The 17,368-nt window shown below is 40.2% G+C and overlaps 1 protein-coding gene across 1 annotated transcript in view; it reads left to right on the forward strand.

The window, feature by feature from the left end:
- The first annotated feature begins 7,373 nt into the window (after positions 1–7,373).
- LOC115253623 (semaphorin-2A) overlaps positions 7,374–17,368 on the forward strand; it is a 453,840-nt gene continuing 443,845 nt past the window's right edge. The window contains exon 1 of the mRNA XM_062852947.1: positions 7,374–8,913. The gene's annotated coding sequence lies outside the window, so the exon portion shown is untranslated. The remainder of the gene's footprint in view (positions 8,914–17,368) is intronic.

A 17,368-nucleotide genomic window follows, 5' to 3' on the forward strand; every position in this document is an offset into this window, starting at 1 on the left:
TTACTCCATTCCTTCTCATAAAATATCCAAACCCACACACAACGCCGCAGCATAAACTACCGTAGACTTCTTTCGCCCATTCTTTCACCTGCAAGCTTCCTTGCGCTCCGGGAGCAGCACCGACCGCCGGAGACCGGAGCTCAGCTCATCGACCAAAGGTGTTATGGAAGAGAACATCTACCCACCGTCGCGTCGTCAAGTCGTCCGTCTCGTCACCATCCTTGGCAAGCGTGGTGGTGGTGGTGGTGGTGGTGGTGGTAATGGTAGGAAATGCGGGTGCGGATGGGATGGAGGGTAAACAGAGTGCACAACATATCCAGACACCCTCTTCATTTCGTTATTTTTACCCATGCTTTGGCTTCACGGCATTCGAGGCAGGCCTCCGACTGAATTACCACGCCACCCGACGACGTCGATGACGACGACGACGACGTCGACTACGGAAGGGGGTGGTTGGCTGGCTGACTGCGGCTGGTTGTTGAGCACGAGCGGGGTGTTTTTCAATGCGTCTGGCCATGGTGGGTTCTACACAACATTCTCTCATGGGTTGTCAGTTCGGTCGACGGCGCTGCGAAAGTATCCTGAACTGCTACCGCACCTCTAACCCCATCCATCGTCGTCGTCTCGTCGACCCACCGCCGTAGCTTTTGTATGAGTCTGGTCTTTGAGTTGGGATCTCGTGTGGTTGTGTAAGTCTGTCGGGATCAATTGAACCAGGGGTTTTCACGTTGATAACGTAAGTGGTTCCAGCTACAGTGAAGCTTGCGATCGGTGGAATTTATTAACTTTTGTAGTAGCGGCAGGAGTTCGGGTGATTCAGATTCAGATGTATTTGATACACCAAACCAATGTCCCTGAGAGCCCATACAGCCGAAGATGTAAAGGCGTTTGTATTCAGCATGACCATGCTGAGGGTGACGGGTTCGATTCCCGGTCGGTCCAGAAACTTTTCATAAAGGAAAGTTCATTGACTACTTTGAGCTTAGATTATATTCGTACCTACCTGCCACACGGATATACACATGCAAAATTATCATTGGCAGAAGAAGCTCTTAGTAAATAGCTGTGAAAGGGCTCATAGAACACCAGGCTTAATACACTAGAGCGGTGTGCTGCTTCTGCCTCGTCGTGAGGGAGCAAAAGAACTCCGAGATAATAAAAAAACGAGCATGTGACTTGTAAACTTCTCAAACATGTATATGGTCAATCCAATGGAATGACTGAGCAAATGACTTGAATGTCTACTTGCATGCATGCTTTTAAATGCATCTCAGTTGAAGCAAGTGTTTAGGGCATTGTTCAACTAGTGCTGAATTAAATTCATCTCGCTTGACAGATGACTTGAAAAAAAAACTTCAATATGTTCAACTTTCGTTCAAGTCAAGTGAGTTGGTGGTGTTTAGGGCTCGTTCAAATATTACGACGTAACGCGAAATTTGACTATTTTGGACCCCCACCCTCCCCCACGTAACAAGTTTTGTATGGAAAATTTTAAAATTTTGTATGAAGCGTAACGCAGCGCTAGACCCCCTCCCTCCCCCCTTAGCGTTACGTAATATTTGAATGAACCCTTACACGTTCAATTTGCATTCAAGTGGATGCTTTCTATTGACTTAAATCAAGTCACTTGCACCATGTAAACCCGGCATAAGAGGGAAACGAAAATGGGACCAATCTTATACAATATTTTTACCTCCGACTTACCTGATTTGCCACAGGGATGTCAAAATTCGTTATTTGCAGATGACACAGGAATCTCAGCCAAGGGGCGAAGTTTGCGTGTCATTTGTAGTAGATTGCAAAAAAGTTTAAATATTTTTTCTTCTTATTTGCAAAAATGGAAGATTTCTCCAAATGCTTCCAAAACTCAACTTATCATATTCCCACATAAGCCAAGAGCTCTTTATTTGAAACCCTCAAATAGACATGTTTTCACTATGAGGGGAACTCCAATAAATTGGTCGGACGAAGTTAAGTATCTAGGGCTCTTACTAGATAAAAACTTAACTTTTAAAAACCACATAGAAAGTATTCAAACTAAGTGCAATAAATACATTAAGTGTTTATACCCACTTTTTAATAGAAAATCAAAACTTTGTCGCAAAAACAAATTTTTGATTTATAAACAAATTTTCAGACCGGCTATGTTGTACGCTGTCCCAATATGGTCGAGCTGTTGCAATACCAGAAAGAAGCAACTTCAGAGGATTCAAAATAAAATTTTGAAAATGATTCTGAAGTTGCCTCCCTGGTGTAGCACTAATGAGTTGCATCAAATTTCTAATATTGAAACATTGGAACAGATGTCAACTAAAATCATTGCCAACTTTCGTCAAAAATCGTTGCAGTCTTCTATTGCTACGATTAGCTCTTTGTATAATTAGTTTAAGTTAGGTTAGGGTTAGGATAAGAATGAAAAAAAAAATGTATTTCTGACACGCAGGTGAAAAATAAAGCCTGCAAAAAATCTTAACTGCTACAGCAAATGAAATGTAATATGTTATTAATTAGTATTGATAATAGCTTAAATTTATTTCACCAAATTAGGATGATAGTGTGTTATAATACATAGAACACCTAGATTAAGTTGAAGAATGTAAAATTTATTGAGATACTAATAAAGATTACTAAAAAAAAAAAAAAGAGGGAAACGAAAAATCAAACGATGATAAATTCGGGTAGAGGAGTGTGTTTTGAGTCTTGCGAGTCTCTATTTGTATGGGAGTGGCTGTATGTAGTGGCAAATTTCATTGAGCTGTATGTATTTTCCTCAGAAAATCGCTTCCTCACTTCCTCCCGAGTGAGTGGTGAGATTGATTAAGTTAATTTCAAGACATGCAAGTCATTCCAGATATTTTTGTGTTAGAAAATGATTGCTGCTTCATTAAGCCTGCGAAAATCTTGATAATACGGTCAATGGAGTCCAAAACATATAGGTATAAACATTATATTGGTTATCCTAAATTGCCAATGCTGCAAATATTTCAGCTTTGAACGAGAAAACTGCTCCGAGCTTGTCCATGATGATGATTACATGAATGACGACTTATTCAACCAATTATCTATAGTACATTGTTTCTTAAAGGCGACGCTAACTTGATTTTATCTGAATTCTAAGTCACTTCGAATGGTAGAGCCCTTATCTCAATAGTAAACACAAAATCCGACAGTTGAGTTCTTCTAGTTTTTGCCGTGGCGTCCCAACAGGATTCTGAACAGGAAGCCTAATTCTCAGGTCAAGAATATTAATATCACGAAAGGTTCCTGGACCAACCGTGAAACTAAACTGTCACCCTCAGCATAGTATTGCTGAACAACAGTGGTTCCTGAATTTTAGGACATGGAAGCATATAATAAATTTTCAATTGTAATTGTTGCATTCTTAATGCTGAAAACCACACTTTTCCTGAGATTTATACAAAACAAAGACCATTTTTACTAATTAATCATTTTAGTTTTATTTTTTAACAGCCAATGTCAATTTCTTCTAGATAGGTATATTTTCACACGCATTTATTGTTGATTTTGCACCTTATGCGACGCGACGGTATGAATCCATCGCGGGTGAAAGCAGTGCTGCAAAGTATAAGTATCAACCGACATTTCAAGCTGCAATTGAGTCAGGTAACCATAAAGTTTTCCATTTACCATCGGAATATCAATTGAATGGCCTCTGATCATTCAATTGACGTCCGCCGTCCGCTCTAGTATCAGTCAAGGCAAGGCACATAACATTCAATTGAGCCCTAGCTAGGAAGCATAAATTGGTGGTGTTGTAGGTTCTAAGCTTTTACCATTGTTGAGGACGTCAAACCCGGCATAAACCCAACATTGGCCTGTTTTTATTTTGGCCACTAGACTCAACCTAGACCCAATAGATGTTCGATGTTGATCCAACAGTCCAACAGCTCGGTAAAAATTGACCCGGTATTCGTTAATTTTGCGTTTCGTATCCAGCTAGACATTTGATTGACAATTCTTCAATTTGCAAGAATTCGCTTCTCATTTGATTGGTGCTCTGATTGAAAGAAATCGTTTTAAACATGACTTCTTACTTACTTTCAGTCCTGGGCACCCATGGCGGTGCAGAGGGCCGAATTGTAAGGGTTCCATCCTGGGCGATTGCCAGCCTTCGCCTTGACCTGTGGACAGGTCAAATTTCTGTCGACTTCCTTGATTTCGTTATTGAGGCTACGCCGCCATGAGCCTCTGGGTCTGCCTCTGCTGCGATGTCCTGCTGGTTTCCAATCTAACGCTTGCTTGCATTTCGTTTCCGCCCCTGCGTTGGAGATCCAATTGTGAGGCCACCAAGCACGAATTATATACCGCAGGCATCTATTGATGAATACCTGCAGCCGTTGCATGTTTTCCAGTGATACACACCAGGTTTCACTGGCGTATAGCAGGAACATCTGTGTATGAGTTAAAAATTCGGATTTTGGTGCGTCGACTGATCTGGTTGTTTTTCAATACATTACTTAAACTAGCAAAAACAGTCCTCGCCTTCTTGATCCGTGCACCTATGCCGATCTTGGTGCCGCCATTGGCCGCCATTTGGCTACCAAGATATTGTAAGCTTTCAACATTCTCCACTGATTGCCTAGCTACCGTAAAGCTGGAAGTCCGTGTTTACATCCAACGATTTGGTCTTGTTGACGTTGATGATAAGATCTGCCGCTGAGGAGCGATTGGCAAGATCATCGAGCTTACTCTGCATATCAGAGCGCCGTTGAGCTAGGATAGCAACGTCATCAGCCAATTCGAAGTCATTCAGGTGCTCCATGGTAATGGGCTGCCACAGCAATCCACGATTTGGTTCACAGTCAATCGCACTTACCAGGACCTCGTCGATTACGTTGAGGAACAGTAGCGGTGATAGAATACATCCTTGCCTCACTCCAGCAACTACCCGGATGTTTCAATGAGGCCGATGATTTTCTCAGGGAGACCCTTGAGCCTGAGGGCTTCCCACATGTTTCCGTGATTGTGTCGATCGAAAACGTTTTCGTAATCAAATCAATGAACACCAGGTAGAGAGACTCTTGGAATTCATTGATTTGCTCCAGAATGATACTGAGCGTGACAATATGGTCCACACAGGATCGTCCGGCACGGAATCCTGCTTGCTGCCGTCGGAGAGTTGCGTCAATCTTCTTCTGTATCCGGTTAAGGATCACTTTGCAAAGGACTTTGAGAACAATACATAGAAACATGATGCCCCACCAATTATCGCATACAGTCAGGTCACCCTTTTTGGGACCTTTACTTAGACGCCTTGCATCCAGTCGGCCGGAAATGTCGTGGTTTCCCTTATGTTGCAGAATATTTGGGGCTGTCCATAAACCACGTGGTCATTTTTTTGGGACTTCTCAATGGTAATTATTGAATACATCTCGATATGAATTTTGGGAGAAATTCCTGAGAAAGCTCCTGCAGAATAATCAGCAAGAATTCCTGGAGATGTCCAAGAAAAAGTGCCTCAAGAAATCTTTAGAAATATTTCTGAAACAATTACAAAAGGAATGCACGAAAAAAATTTAAGGAATGTTATACAAGCAAAAAAAATAGTTCTGGAGGAAGCCCAGGAGGAACACCAGCAGAAATTCTTGAAAGAATTGAAGCGGTAATCCGCAGATGAATTAGCAGGAATTCCTGAAAATATGCTTAGAAAAATGCCTGCATAAATTACTGGACAAAACCACGAAGAAAGTTTGGGAGCAATTTTTCTAGAAATTCCCACAGAAATTTCTTGATGCATCTCTAAATGAGTTCCTGAAGCAGTTCCTGGGAGAGGTCTAACAGGGTTACAAGCAAGAATTTCTGGAGGAAAACCAGTAGAAGTTTCTGAAGAAATCCCAAGAGAAAAAATGGATGTTTCACAGAAGCAATGCCAGGATAAAAAAACATATAGGGAAGGTTGAAGTAGAAAAGTAAAGTAGAGTAGTCTGGAATTCTTACCGAAATCCCCGGTACAATTTCTGGAGGGATTCCCGGAGAAATTCTTGGAGGAATACTAGCAGAAACTCCTGGAGCAAGAAATTCTGGAGTAATATCATCACGAATTTCTGAAGTGTTTCCAAAACCAATTCTTGGGAGGAACCCAAGAAGATTTTATAATAAAATCCCTGGAAGAATGCCTCGAGAAAATTTTGGAGAAATTTTTAGAAGATCCGTAGCTGTAATTCCTGAAGCAATCTGAAGCAGCAGGAAATCTACAGCATAAATTCCTGGAACGATCCCTTCAGGAGGCATACCTGGAGACATACCTGAAGGCATGTCTGGAAAGAAAAAGACAATTTTGTATTTTCCATATTGGAAAGAGATTTACTTAAAGCAGTGATTTCTACCGTAGCGTTACATGTTTGGGGATGGGATAATATTTATTGATCATAACCACAGGCAACGTTGACGTTTGTTTCGTCCCAGAGGCCTTTCAGCCCAAATAGCCGTAGCAGTCCGTGCGTGGATATTCAGCATGGCCATGCTGAGGGTGACAGACTGACAGGTTCAATTCTCGGTCGGTTATCATTTATTAATCATTATCTGTGTGCAATAATATTTGCTTTTGCAACACTTAATGATTTTCTTTAATGTACCCAATGAATTCAAACGCAATTCATACTCCTGTGCGTTCACAGAAGCGTTTAGTATTCTGACACATTTTACAAAATTGATACCAATACATAAGAACACACTTCGCTAAGAGATGCAAGACCAGATTTAGTTTCATCAATTGTGAATTTTGGGCAGATGATCGGCGAAACATAAAAAAACTTGTCCTGTCTAGGATGTTGGGGTCTATGACCCAGACAGTCGAGCGGAACGTTCACTACCCTATCTCGAGGCGGAAATCCTATCATCTTAGGAGGGTTAAGTACAAGCGCGTTTGAATCCCAAGATGGTCACCACAATGGCTGACTTTTGCATCAATCCACGATTTAAGACGCACGAATTTCATAAATGCCTAAACAGGATTTTCCAAATTTTAAGTTAATAACAATTATTCCATCGTTAAGTTTACATCTTGAGATTTGTGCATTTGATGTTCTAGTGCAATATAGAATTGAGAATATATATGCATATACATATACATATATGCATAATATATAAAATTACAAGTATAGGTGCAAGAGTTAGAAAACTTTTGTATTTGCATCGTGTTCCGTCACCCGCATCGATTGGAACCCCCTAAACGAGAGCATATCGGACGACTGGCGCTCGGGCAGTGCAGTGCAATACGGTGTGATGGTGATGGTGGTGCGCAATTCCTACGGCAGTCTCCGTAGAAGGTGCGATATTTTTGCGCATCTGTTGTACCTACCCTACACCAGACCCATATCTCTCTCTCTTGGCATTGACGTAACAGGAAGTGGGATTGTGCAGTGTTGTGTTGACGTGATTAGCTGTTGTCTGTTTGAAAGAGGTTCTGATGGGCATTTTTCTATGGAAATGGTTGGTTTTCTTCGGGAAGATCTATTGAGCTGGTTTTGAAACGGATATAATAGTGTGAAGAGTAGTATTTATCGATGATTGTTATCCTTTTATTGCAACTTCGTTTAATTAGCCCCTCTCGTGTGCTACCGTCACTGTGTGGAAACCGAAGGCAGCTCTCGCCTGGTAAACCGTAAGGCTCTCTCTCGTGGTTAGTCTGGTTTTGCTGGTGATCCGTGTTACAAATAGCATCCACTAATGTTACGTCCGTGTTTTCCCGAAAGATAGAAAATAGTGCTCTAAATCACCATGTGAGTGCAATACATTCAGTGCAATCGTCCACCTAATCGTCAAATCCAACCAGATATATGAAACAATTGAGCAGTGAAGGCTTCAGCAACGAAATTAGTTCAAACTTTTCCATCCGTAAACCGAGTTAGCGGTGAAAAAACGTTTCACTCCCATCGTTGAGGAGCACACTCTCGTCCTTCGCATTCCGCACTCTCACCCGCTCGTAATGAAAACCCACCATCAGCAGCTGTGATGGAGTGAACAACAGAGTCTGCCTCTGGTATCAGGAAGGAAGGAAGCTTGTGAACATAAACTTTAAAAAATCGGGAAAAATTCGAGAGTTTAAGCTTTTTCGTGAGCAAGTGAGAGTAGAAAAACCACCCACTCTGCTCGCAAACCGTGGTGGTCGTTCAGTGCTGTGTTATCAAAGGCAACGTGAGGTGTTGGGCGAGTTCCATTCGCTCTCGGGCTCTCTCGAGTCCTTTCACACCTCCGCGTGTCCGCCTCGTCTTCTGGTCTTCCACATTGCATATTAGGATCTGTTTGTGTCCGTGAATACGCAAAACTCGATCTAGCCCCATTGTTTGGATGTGTGAAAGTGAAATATCAACAGAACCTTGCTCACGGCTCCCCTTCTAACCGTTTCGCGGGCAGAAGTGAAAATCTGCTCTTTCTCACTTACTGCAAAGGACCACACCAGAAGCAGCGACGCCAGCGGCAACGGCGACGACGACGTGACTAGTGTTAGTGAACCACCCAGTCAAGCTCCCCTACCCCTGCTAGTGCAAGGCTCTTTTGTGTGAAGGCATTTCTGTGGCTAGTCGGTGATATTATTGTTATTGTTGTGTAGTGATTATGTGTGCATTTATTGATGTTTGAAGAAAAAATCTCAGCTGAAAAGGAAAACCATAACAACCCTAGCGCGCGTCGTCCGGAAGCAGCGCCGTGTGAATCCACCGCACCGAGCGAGGGAGGGGGGCTCGGTTGACATACTTGCCCCGATTGTTATTGGCGGGGAATTGGCTGGACTGGAACGTGCCGGGAAATCGAATCGAAACCGTTCGCGGATGAAAGTGGCTACGGATTAGAGTGGAAGAAAACAGAAGAACGGGGCACCATTTGCCTATCGGAGCAAACTTGGTGGAACAAGACTCACGGTCTACTGGAATCACTGGAGCAAATCCAATTAAGGTGCAGTATTTTGCTTTAATTCAAATTCCTTCTCCCGCTTCGATGTGTTCGTTTGTTTTCAAGATTTTCTGCCTTGTGAGTTCTGGTTTACGGGTTACGCGAGGGAATAATCGCACTATGAAATTAGCGCTAATTTGCACGTTATGATATCGAGAGAATTGTCAAACAATCTTTGGAAAAGAAACCGTTTTTCATTAATTGGTGACAAGGTCCTTGTCAAATTTTTAATATGCAGGCCAGGTAGCGAGTCACCATTCAGTGACATGTGCACTACTTTCGAGTCAGTCACCATGAAATCCCATGTTTCAAGATGTTTAACCTGTTGTAATTGTAATTTAGCTTTATTATTAACGATAACCGTTTAGTGTATACACTTTGAATCGGGTCAAGGAAAATTATAGTAGAAACTTGATACATTGGAAGGTAATAAAATTTAAACTACATTAACAAAAAATATTCAAAATTATACAAAACTAAACTATTCCACTAAAAAGTCCCCATTTTCAACTATGTATAATGTGTTTTTTTTTCGAATGATGATTTGGTCAGCGAGTTGAATTATTTATTAAGAAAATTCTTAGCAGATATACTTTTAGATTTCATTCTCAAATTTGGGTATGTACATAGTGTACAAATCAAATTTAAGATAAAACCTTTTTTTTTATTTTTATTTACGTGTATTTAGACGTTTGCTAATACCGTTGTTCGGGGTGACATTGGGCCTAGAGGGTAACATTGGTCCATCGATCCCACGGATTCAATATAAGTCAGAGAATCTGACGATGGATGCGGACTATCTTAGAATTATGTAGTCTAGTAGTCTTGCACACAATATGCATTCCCATTGTATTCTAAACGTGTGGAATAGTGGCCCAATGTTACCCCACTTTGGCCCAATGACACCCCGCACGACTCACTGCACTCAGGTCAAGATAAAACTGAATCAACAATATTACTCCATAACTCACGGTTCGTGACTGTTAATCACCAACCTCTGTTACGCCCAATGCTCGCAAGATTTCTTGCCACCTGATCCGCCCCCCTTTCACGCTGGCCTCGAGTACTCCTTGTACCATCCGGATCTCTTGCGAATAAAACTTTTGCAGGGTTGTTGTCCGGCATTATCACAACATACCCTGTTCATCATATCCTTTGCTTTTGCCACCTTCCGGATGCTAGGTTTTCCACAAAAGGCAGCGAGCTCGTGGTTCATCCTTCGCCGCCACATACCGTTCCTGAAGGTCGAACACTTTGAGTGCTTGCATGCCCTCTTCGAGCATAATCAAGGTCTTGTACCCGTAGAGAACCACCGGTCTTATCAGCGTCTTTTACATACGGCATTTGGTGCGGGGTAAATGTGGCCCAGTTATTATTCGTTGAAAACGAATGTTGGAATTCTTGGCTATGCAGTCTCCAAACTCCTTGGAACGACAACGGGTTTAATTCGTCCCTACGTTTCGGCAATGTTTATTGCCATCTTCAGGCAATAAACATTGCCGAAACGTAGGGACGAATTAAACCCGTTGTCGTTCCATGGAGTTTGGAGACTGCATAGCCAAGAATTCCAACATCTAGTGCATCCAAACAGTCGAACACTCAAACCTCCAGTTGAAAACAAATGTGTAAGTTTAAAATAGCTTCTAAATATACCCTAGAATCATGCATGACCATGTTAACAGACCCCCTTTTTAAAGAGATCTCAGGAATCTTGTCATAATATTGTAACATTTTCTGCATTTGTCTATACATGATTCCTGCATGGATTCCAAGCGCTGAAACAAATTCCTATTTCTTTCCCCTATTTAATTGTTTCTGAAATCCTTTCATCAAGACTTGTAAGCAAGTACCCACAGTAATTTTCATGGAAATCTGTCCAGAAATTCATTTAATAAATTTTATAATATTTTTTCTCGAATTCCTTTGAGAGTATTCCACAAAATGTCCTCTCGTATTTCGCCAAAAGTGGTGTTTAAAAAAAATCATGGATGTCCGTTTAATATTATTCTTAAAACTAAAACTAAACTGAGAATTTTTCAGGCTGTTTTTTTGTCAATCTAAAAAGTCCTAATAAATTCTTTCCAAAAACCTGTATTTTACACAAGCATTAATGGATTCCTTTCCAAATCCTTTCCAGGTCATCATTATCATAATGAAACATATTTTACAGAGGGGGTTTGAGTGACCCAAGCAACACACATGTTATATAAAAGTTACGACGGCGCAAGTTTTGGTTGTATAGAAGTTTATTTCACGTTATTTCAACACAATGTTAGAATTACGTAAAATAAACTTCTATACAACCAAAACTTGCGCTGTCGTAACTCTATTAAAACATGTGTGTTGCTTGGGGAATCCTGGCTAGAGTCATAATGGATATCAAACTATGAAGGCGTACTTAATTTGAAGAGATTAACTGTTATTCAATGCTGTCATCCGTTTCTTAGTTTTAGAAAGAGTTGACAAGTTTTTGTCATGTAATCGCCAAACTCCTTTTTTTTCTTAGCGTAACGTTTTTGCATAAGTCAGGAGGGCAAAGCATGCTTCTCAGCTCTGTGTTTCCTAAGCATTTTCACAATTATCAACTGAGAGCTTCATCTGGCAATGACTTTTCGCATTTGTATATCCCTTTCGTGACGAACCAGCACAAATGTGCTGTTGAGCGATAACATGTTTGCATACTTTTTCATCTTTTAAGATTTTGTTTTAAATAATGTAAACTTTTTCCATAATTCAGCCATTACTTATACTTCTATAGGTGTAAACAAACTTTTGTTTTCGTTGCCTGTGAGATTCACCACAACAAGGTACACAAAAAGTGGAGGAATGCCGTAAAACATGAAAAAGTTTTATCTGTAAAGAGTAGTTCTTTCAAATGAGGAAAAATAATTGTTGATTTGTTGGGAAATTTTATATTCTGGAGAGTCAAAGTTGAGCCATTTGTATGAAGATTTCACATTTTTGTGGTCCGTCCCGGAAGGGATATCATGTGGCAGGGTACATTATGCCCAAGGAAGTCAAGCAAATTTCCATTACGGGAAGCATTTGAACTAACTGGAAAAAGAACTCGCCATCATCAAGAATTTCGGAATTAATCTCAATAGGATTTACTATAAGAACTTTTGAGAAAATTCTTGAATTCACTTGACATGGTTTCCGCAACAATTTCATTGGGATTCCCTGTAGAAGTTCCTGGAAGAATCGCTGAATGAATTCAAATCGGAATGCATTCCTATGCAGGAGAATAAAGAGGAATCCATACCCTCATAGGTATTATTGAAAAAATATCCTGGATAAATCCCTGAAAGAGTTCCAAAGGGGTCTTCTGTGGGTGAAAACCTGAAGAAATATATAAAAGAGAACCTGCAGGAATTCTAAAAAGATTCCCTGAAGAAAACCCTAGATCAATTTATGATCAAATCCCTTAAGAAACTGCCGGAGGAATTTATGAAGGAATCCATGAAAGATATATAGAAGAATCCTTCAAGAAATTCCAAAAGAGATTCATTGGAAAAAAAATGTGAAAGGAATCTAAAATCCATTTCTGAAATATTCCCAAGAAGAATTTTTGAAGCAATCTGAACAATTGAAAGAATCCCTAGTGAAAATCTTGAAGGAATCCTTAGTGGTAATCCTGAAGCCGCAAAAATCTCTGTAGGAATTCCCGGAGATATCTCAGGAAGAGTATCCAAAATCCAAGGTAAGATTATCAAAGAAATCCTCAGGAGGAGTTTCTAAAGAAATTCCTGACGAAATTTTAAAAATTATCTGGGAAAAACACTGGAACAATCACAGGAGGAATTTCTGACGAATCCCGAGAGAAATTCCTGAAGCTTTCCCTAGAGGAATTCCAGACGGAACCCCAGATGCAATTTTGGTCGGAATTCAAGGAGGAATACCCGAAAGAATACCAGATGGAATTTCCGAAAAATAATCTAGAAGGAATCTCAGAAGGCATTCCCAAGTAACATGGTTTAATCAAATAGGCTAGAAGAGATTCTTAGAACCGTCATAAAACCAAAATCGAAGGTATAAGGTTTTATGACGGTTATAAAAACCTCTTCAAGACTAATTAGCCATAAAAATGTTACTTGGGATTGTTTCCCGGGTGTAATTTCTGAAGTAATCCCAACAGATTTTGTATACCAATATAGTTTCCGAAAGCAATCCCTGGTTTAATTTTTGAAATGATTTCTTCAGGAATTCTTCAAAGAATCCTTGGAAGAAATTCCGGAAGGAATGGTTGGAGGGATTTCAGAAGGAATCGTAGAAAGAATTCCGGAAAATAACGCAGGATGAATTGGAAAAAAAAACTTTAGAGACGAATGCCCCTTCAGGGTAAAGTCTCTCTAAGCTAAAAAAAAAATGGAAAGAATTCCACCAGAAATTTTTGATGGAATCCTGGGGGAATTGCTGGAAGAATCTCAGGAAGCGTTCTTAACAGAATTCCAGTCATAAACCCCATTAGGAACTCCGGAATGATTTCCTGCTAGAATTTCTGGGAGACTTTTGGCGGAATTTATGAAGTAATCCCGGAAGGAATTGTCAAAGGAATCATAAGAGGAATTACTAAAGAAATCCAGGAGGCAATTCTTGAAGAAATCCCGAGAGAAATTTCTGAAGGAGAAAAGCAATCTCAGGATGATTTTCGGAAGGAATCCAAGGAGGACTGCCGGAAAGAATCTCAGCGGGAACTCCGGAGGAAATCTCTAGATTGGATGCCCAACTGGTAACAGGTAATGATATAATCTCGAAATGTGTTGTTGGTGATAGAACAGAAGCAAAATATGTTGCGTGCTTTTCAACTCGTGAAAAATCGAAACTGTTGATGGTTCTTCTACAGCTATGTAGCTATGTTTACCGACTCGAAGTTACCCCTCAAAAATTGCAACGCAAGGCCTAAAAATTTCCAAACTCGTGGTTTACGATCTTTATCCTATTCTGATCAAGTTAGGACAAACGTATGTCGCATTTGGTGGATTGTCGCAACAAACACAGGTAGTGACATTGTTATTATTGTTGCGCGATGATTGAAAAATGATAACACTGGTCTAGAGGGAATTTCGGAAGGAATTCGGGGAACCCCAGGAATCCGAAAGATACCCCAAATTGAATCCCAGGAGGAATTCCTGAGGAAATTCCAAGAAAGATATTTGAAGGAACTGGAATTCAGGAAAGGATCTCTGCTAGATTTTCCAAACGAATTTGTAAAAAAAAATCCAACAGCAATTCCACATTGATTGATTGATTGATTTGTCTTTATTTAAGAGACTTTCAGCCAATTCCACATGGACTAATTCTGGAGCTCGATTTGAATAGGTCGTATGTGCTTTCGTCGATATAATACTCGATCAGTTGGATTAGCTTCTTATAGCGAAAACTGTTGAAATTTAATAAAATTAATACATACAACCGATTCCTTACAAAACAGGCTTTAGGTTTTATCATTAAAAGCCACCGAAAAATCATCCATATTGCTACTAGTACTAAAATAAACTGATCGAATTTTATATCGACGAAAGCACATACGACCTATTCAAATCGAGCTCCAGAATTGGAAAAAAAAATGTAGAGGAATCCCTAGTGGAATTTTGGAAGGAATAATTGAAAAAAAAATTGTATAAGTTCCAAAAGCACCTGGAGGAATAGCAGTTGATATTTTTGGAGCAAATTCTTTAGGAATTCCGGGAGACATTCAAAGAAAAACACTGAAACAAGTACTGCAGAAACTTCTAGAGCCTGAAAGAATTCCCGGAGAAATCGCTGAAGGAATGGATGGATGGATGTTTCTGCAAGTAATCATTAAAGATTACTTTGATACATCTCAGCAGGAGTCTCTGTACACATTTATGAAGTATTGGTTGTAGCAATTCCTAAATCATTTTATGGAGAAAGCTATAAAATATCCACAAATGGAACCCCTGTTGGAGTTCACGGAAGAATCCCTGAAAGAATTCCAGGCGGAATTCCTCAAGAAATCCGTGGGAGAATATATACTCAAACACAACGCTAGTTCGAACTGAATACTTGTGAAAAATTATGAATTTCGAGTCTGCTGGCATGGCGCTAGCAGCATTTGATGTTCTAGAAACTTTTTGTCACCTCTCAACCAATTTCGGAGTATCCGTATATTTGGTTCTTGAATTTTCTTATCCTTGGTATGTTGATTTGTGTTTCATAAATAAATTCCACAAAGCTTGAGGCATCCGACCACGCTTGTGCTTGATCGCTTCAATTTGGTTTAGGTTCATTCAGTTTTCTTCTGGAACTGGTTTGAGATGCCCTTGTGAGTCAAGCTTCAAATATTATTCCAGGTTGCTGTTCAAAAAATGTGGTATTCATATTGCTATAGGTCTACTAGTAATTTATTTATAGGTACTAGTTATATTTATGAGTTATTCAAATGCAGTCAATTTCTGCAATGCCAGCTAATGAACATATTCTGATGATTTCAGAAGACCCATCAGCATACTAATTCACTTTGAATAGATTAGAAAACTTTTCCTGTAAACTAAGCCTAATTAGAATGAGTTTCCATCTTAGTATACACACATCTTCTCCTACAATAACAGAGTCTTTCTCACCTACCTGCATTTCTACGAACATGTTTTTCCAATGTGGATTACATTTTGCTCCATCCCGGGTGTAGGGCTTCTCAATTTTACTTTTCACAACTTTACATGAATGACGCTTTGTGGTTTTCACCCTTCGTCTACACTGCACGCATGCATTTTCTCCATTGCTTTTTTGCATTTACGCTCACCTGGTTATTGGACTGTGAGGGGAGCTTTATTCGCGAAAGAATTTAACACTTGAGAATGCACATAGCATGACACCTAGTCCTGAGAGTTAGTAACAGGGACACATCACAGTAGCGGGAAGAGACGAATATACGCTCATAAGATTCGCTCTTCGCAAGAAGTGTGGCGAGTATTTTTCAATATTCGTCTTCTTCTTCTTGGCGTAACGTTCAAACTGAGACGAAGCCTGTTCCTTAGCTTAGTTTTCTATGTACACTTCCACAGTTATTAACTGAGAGTTTGGTTATATATGTCAACCAAGGGCTGGAAATCTCCTTAATAAAGCCAATTATAATTATAACTATAAAATATAACCAACTTTACTTATTCAATGGGTAATGAGCTTGATGCATCTTTCCTGTCCACTACTGTAACCTTGATACGAATTGAATAAATTTGAGGACCATGTTTTGAAACCAACCGTTTAATACCAAAACTACCAGAACCCCCAATTGTCCGAATGTATAAATAGATTTACCTCCCAAGCTCCAACAAGTACAGCTTGTTGGAGCTTGAGAGGTAAATCAGGAGGTATGTGAAAACATATTTCAGAATCGACATAAATCATTGTTTTTTTTATTTTATCTGTATTAACGAGATTTTTAGCCCTAGGCTAGTTCATCTCGGGACCCACGCTTTACTTCCCTTCCGAAGGAAGGACCCACATTTTGTGAGTATGTCGGGAGTGGGATTCGATCCCAGGTCCTCGGCGTGATAGTTAAGTGTTCTAACAATCACACCAGGTCCGCTCCCCATAAATCATAGTTGAGCCACTTTCAAGAATGTTTTACATGTGAGTTCATTTTATCCCATGTTCCCATACTCCCTAACTGGACACTCTTCGGTTCTGTTTCATCATTGGCATCACAAACTGCATTATCACCAATTGCAACTAGAACCAGAACTTCGGAATTATCATATTTAAGGTCGGATTGTTTTGCATCTGGTGCTTTTCTTTCGAGTGTGACCCCCTTGTTTCTGAAGCGGACGGAGATCAGAGAAAGTTTTCCTTCGGTGATTTGAATTCTTCTCCCCGAGGGTGGCTACATAGATGGACTGCTTTTTCCCCCAGAGCAGTTCATACATTTTAGTCAAAGGGCTACAAAAAAAATGGAAAAAGTTGCACCCAGCCCGGATGAATGTTTTCATCAAACCGACCCTTTGGTTGGTCTTTGAGGGAACAAGAAGAGCATTCCTAAGAAAAAGCATCTCTTTTCATGGTGTGCAATCGTCATCAGGAGATCATCAAAATAAATAGTTTTTCTCTGCTTTGAGACCGGGTTGGAGTACAGTTCTGCCATGGGATGAGCCAACCAAAGTGGAGACATGATAGAGAGTTGCAGGGTGTGACCAATCTGCATACAGAACACAGAAGGAAAAAACAAATCTACACCACTCGCTAGTTATGCTCCGAAAACTAACCGAAACCCAAGGACTTAGTTTAGAAATGGAAGATAGAAAAACGAGGACGAGAGATCATCATTAAGATAAAACTTTTGCTTGCAATGAGTGCTTGACTATCTGGTATAAATATGGCCAAGTCAGACGACTGGTGTCCAGCGTGTGAGTGCTGATAGTTTTCAATTTGGAACAGAGGAGTAGGTGCATATTAGTTGTTTTTGGAAATGGCAATATCCTGCTTTGATATTGGCCATAGC

This window comes from Aedes albopictus, chromosome 2 (genome assembly GCF_035046485.1).
Source record: "Aedes albopictus strain Foshan chromosome 2, AalbF5, whole genome shotgun sequence".
NCBI classification, from domain to species: Eukaryota; Metazoa; Arthropoda; class Insecta; order Diptera; family Culicidae; genus Aedes; species Aedes albopictus.